Source organism: Nicotiana tabacum, chromosome 20 (genome assembly GCF_000715075.1).
Source record: "Nicotiana tabacum cultivar K326 chromosome 20, ASM71507v2, whole genome shotgun sequence".
Taxonomy (NCBI): domain Eukaryota; kingdom Viridiplantae; phylum Streptophyta; class Magnoliopsida; order Solanales; family Solanaceae; genus Nicotiana; species Nicotiana tabacum.
In genome coordinates this window covers 145,450,558-145,455,702 of record NC_134099.1, presented here as the reverse complement: position 1 = coordinate 145,455,702, position 5,145 = coordinate 145,450,558, and the positions used below count along the sequence as shown (strand labels likewise).

Here is a 5,145-nt window from a genome sequence, read left to right as displayed (position 1 = left end):
ATATATATATATATATATATATATATATATTTAAAATTATTTATTTACAAAAATTCCCTCATAACAACTTGGAAAAGGATTTGAAAGGGTTGTTTGTTTAAAACCATTATTGCCAATGTCATGATTTGCTATGTATAAAAATAATACCGAATAAAATGTATATTGAATAAGTTAAAAAACACTACCAAACAAAGAATTAATAATATCAAAATTAATACATGTATTATTTTTCATAATATGTCCTACTAAACGACCCCTTTAATGTGGTGTAGTGACTGATGCAGTTATAGATGTCTTATATGTACAAAGTTTAATGATCAGTTTTTGTCAAGAAAATAAGAGGGAATAGGAAGAAAAAGGAAGCACCCTTGAGCAAAGAAAGTCAAATGAGAAAGAAATCAAAAAAGAAAGGCAAATCCGCAAAGAAAGAGAAAGCAAAGAAATTATCAAGTGTAAAGCAAAGAAACTGCATCTACATCTCCATTAGGGGTGGGCGTTCAGTATTTCGGTTCGGTTTTTAGAATTTCGATTCGGTATTTCGATATTCGGTTTATCAATTGTGTATACCAAATACCGTACCAAATTATTTCGGTACGGTTCGATATTTCTTATTTTGATTCGGTACGGTTTCGGTTTTTAACAATCAATGCTAATTGCTAAGTGCTAACTGCTAAGTTATAAGTGAAGTGCTAACAAACAGTGGACATGCACAGCACAATTGAAATTCACTCTAAAAGAATGTTTTTCAATATTTTGGACATGCACAGCACAAGAACGTGCACATGGCTGAAAGCCTGAAACACCAACACTGTAATTTTCACTCTAATTTGACACTATAATTTTCACTCTAAAACTGTAAAACAACTGCACAAGTGCACAACCACAAGTCCACAACGTGAACGTGCACAAGCAGTCAAGCACAACTGCACATGGCTGAAACCTGAAAGCCTGAAACTGTGAAACAAGAATAACATCTGGTCATCTGCAGTTGCACAACTATATTACTGCACAAGAATAACATCTGCAGTTGCAGAATAATATCTGCAGTTGCACAACTGCCAACTGCACAATGCACATTACTGATTACACAGTTAAACACTTAACACAGTCCAACAAGTCCAACAACTTAAACACAGTTAAACACAGTCCAACAAAAACAGTCTTAACTCTTAAGTATTAAGACTTAAACACAGTGCAACTGTGCAACACTGCAACTGGCCAACTGCAAATCTGCACAGTCTTAACACTTAAACAGTTAAACATAGTGCAACAAAAACAGAGAGGGCATCCCTCAACAAACAGTCATGACTCTTGAGCAGTAGCACGGGGCATGATTGCACTTGAACCTAAAAAAAATATAAATCATAAGTTAGAATATTATAGTTTGATGATAATAAAACAAAACTACACAATATTAAGTATATCATTATCAGTTATCACCAAACAAATAGAGTATTAAACTTACCACTCAAGATGCAAGTTGCAACTATACATCAAACAATGCTAGTAGTGCTTCCATTATTTTCCATATCTAAAGATAATACAACCAAATATGTCATACAAAAGAAAAAGCATGATATATTATTTTGAATTAAAATACACACAAAATATTAAAGCTTACCAAGCTCGATTTCCTCAAGATACTTCAAGTCTTCTTCAACATTAATAGGATTCTTCTCTTCTCTAAGCCAATCTTGAAGACAAATAAGAGCTTGCACACATTTAGGAGTCAATGAACTCCTAAATGAATCAAGAATACGACCACCAGTGCTAAACGCGCATTCCGACGCCACACTAGAAATTGGAATTGCCAACACATCACGAGCCAACTCCGAAAGAATAGGAAATCTGGGAGCATGTGTTTTTCACCAACTTAAGATATCAAATTCTTCACTATAAGGCTCTTGTTCTTCACTAATGTATTTATCCAACTCCGATTTAGCACCCCCATTTCCATTGTCTTCCTTTTGTTTCTTCAAGCTAAGCTTAGTTCTTATTTTTGATTCACTTATAACACTCCCACTAGGTGTATTAGATGTGTTGTTAGATGAAGTAGAACTAGATGGAGATTGAGGACAAGATTCAGTTGAATACTTTTTTAGATACTCTCCAAACAAAGAATTCATATAAGCATACACCTCACCATTTATTTTCTTCCCTTTTTCCTCCCCAAAAAGTTCTCAAGTGCTCCCTCAACATATTCAAATTTGTTACGTGGATCCAAGACGGAAGCAATAAAAATCATTTTATTCATCTTTTCAGGCTCACCCCAATACTTCTTGAACTTTTCTTGCATTTGCTGAGCCATTTTTCTCAAATGCTCATCCTCACTAGCTAAACACATTTTCAAATGACAATAAAGTTCAGATACATCCTTAAAATGAGAATTACAAGTGACATAACGTGAACCTGAAACTTTTTTAGTTAGCTCGTGAAATCGTGCAAGAAACTCTATCACATTCCTCACATTCACCCAATCATCAGATTCAAGAGGACCTGTATTACCACCATCTTCACAAAGATGAGAACATTGATATGCAGAAAATCCATCATCAAAAAGATGCAACTTGTCAAAGGCTAAAAGAACTTCTTAGATTTTGCCTCAATTCACCGTAAACTTCATAACAATTCCTTGTTATTGTTCTACGAGAAGGAATACGAAATAGTGGTTGAGTTTTTCTCATAAACTTCATAAAGCCTTCATTTTCTACAAAGCTAAATGGTAGTTCATCAGTAACTATCATCTCAATTAAGGCCCTCCTAACCACTTTTTGATCAAATTTCCAAATTGATCCTTCATCATTTTGGCAAAATTGAAAATTTAGCTTTGTTTGACTATTATCTTCTGCAATTTTAAGTGGGTATTCTTTGCATCTAAGCAAATGATTCTTCAATCCTGTTGTTCCATTCTTAGATGAATTAGCAGCATAAGCTTGTTTACAATATCGACACCGTGCTTTCCCAACCCCATTAACCTCAAATTTATCAAAATGGTTCCAAACGTCAGACCTAGGTTGCATTGCTTTCCTTTTCTTGGAATCTTGAGTATCAATGGTGTTGGTGTTACTATCTACCGTAATAGGAAAACTTTCACTAGAACCAACATCACTTACTTTACTTATATCTTCCATCTATACAAAATTAAACAAATATAAATATAAATGAACAATCAACAAATTAACTACCTAGCTATCAGTAACAATCAACAAATTAACTACCTTGCTAGTTGCTACCCTACAAAATTAAACAAATATAAACATAAATTCCCAGTAACAGTTATTTTGAAACCAAAATCTACAAATGAATTAAACAGCATGAACGTGATACAGATGATATTTTCCTACTAAAGGGAAAAGCTCGGAAGAGCAGTTCATTCAATCAGCAGTACAACCAAAATAAAGCGAAACATACCTTTGAAATTGAAATTGAATCGAGCTCGGAACACTGGAACAGGACAGCAGCGTCTTCGACACTTCGTTTTGCCCGGAATTTGTGAGGAGTGAGGAATCGAATCGAGCTCTAAATCACCGCCTATGATATTTTCCTACACTGGAACAGTATACTTCGTTTGATGCAGAAAATCAGACCATTATAATTTAAAGGCCCATGCGGAAACTCAAAAGTCAAAACTTAAGCAGTCGTAGACCGGTGAAGATGAGATGAGAGTGAGACTTACAAAACGTAGACTGATATCCTAAGCAGTCGATTCTCGTCTAGACTCGCAGACTGATATGTGATATCCTAGACTCGCAGAGTCGCAGACTCGCAGTCGTCCAGTCGATGACTCGATTCTCGTCTTCTTCTTCAATAATATCTCCAGTCGATGATATCTCCGGTCGAACTGTCGAATAGTGAAGCCTGATTTCTGAAGCAGTAAGCATTAACCAAGCCCTAATGGCTAATGAGTAATGCCTTATGCGGTTATGCCCTACTTTGAGGAATTGAGAATGCCTAATTTGAGCCTATAATTGGGCTTAGTAGTATTAATTTTCGGTATTTCGATTTACCAAAATTGTAGAAGTATAAAACCGAAAACCGAACCGAAATACCGAAAATTCATAACCGAATTAGACCGAAAAACCGAAAAAACCGAAACCGAAATATCAAATTAATTTGGTTCGGTTCGGAATTCGGTTTTTCGGATTTTATGCCCACCCCTAATATCCATCTCATAACTGATAATTTATACAACAACAATAATAAGATATTCGGTATAATCCCATAAATGACGTCTGAAAAGAATATTATATACGCATACCTTACTTCTATCTTGTGAAAGTAGAGAGAATATTTCGATAAATTTCCGACTCAAAAAAAAAATTCAAAACATTTTTGAAAAATAAAATCGATAGTGAAGAAGTCATGAAAAAATAGTAAGGAAAGCATTTGAAAAAAGACGTATTAACTGATGATATCCATCTCATTGAAGAAATATTAGGCATGTGCCTAATAAAAGTTTCTTTGGTTTGGTAGCCAATCTTGTTGACTTGGTTTGGTTAGGTAGCCAACCTTGTTGAATTAGTTTGGTTTGGTAGCCAACCTTGTTGAATTTCTTTGGTTTGGTAGCCAACTTTGTTGAATTGTGAAAAGTGTGTGTAAATTGTCAAATATTGTAGGCTTTAGAGAGTGAAGCTTTGGCTATAAAAGGAGAGCTTCAACTCTCATTTCTTCACACCAACAAAGAGAGAAAGAAAGAGTGAGATTTCACATACAGGGTATAAGAAAATAGTCTGTGAGGAAAATAGAGAGTGAGCAATATTATAGTGAGGTGGGAATATCAAAAGAGGATTATTTCTTTGAGTGTTGTAGTGGTCTTTGGAGTATTTTACTCGAACCTACAAAGTGTAGAATTCCTTACTATAGTGATATCAGTTGCTCCTCTCGGGGTCGTGGTTTTTTCCCTTATTAAAAGGGTTTTCCACGTAAAAATCTTGGTATCGTTGTTACTCCTTTATTCTTGTTAATTACCGTATCTCGATGCTACATTATTATTCCGCTTTTATTACCGTGAATATTATTTCTGTGGGGGTTTATTCCCAACAACTTGTATCAGAGCACAAGTTCTGCTCGTTCATCGAAATACTATTTACTATCGGTAGTACTATACTCGGTGAAAAATAAAAATGTCCGGAGTAAAGTACGAGG

At 34.8% G+C, this 5,145-nt stretch overlaps 1 long non-coding RNA gene across 1 annotated transcript; it reads right to left on the bottom strand.

Moving 5' to 3' along the window:
• Window positions 1–1,312: 1,312 nt before the first annotated feature.
• On the bottom strand, window positions 1,313–3,497 carry LOC142174186 (uncharacterized). The gene is made up of 3 exons (XR_012703531.1): window positions 3,412–3,497; window positions 1,466–1,531; window positions 1,313–1,346 (listed from the first exon to the last, which is right to left on the bottom strand). It is a non-coding gene; the product is annotated as an uncharacterized LOC142174186 (long non-coding RNA).
• Between the last annotated feature and the right edge of the window lie 1,648 nt (window positions 3,498–5,145).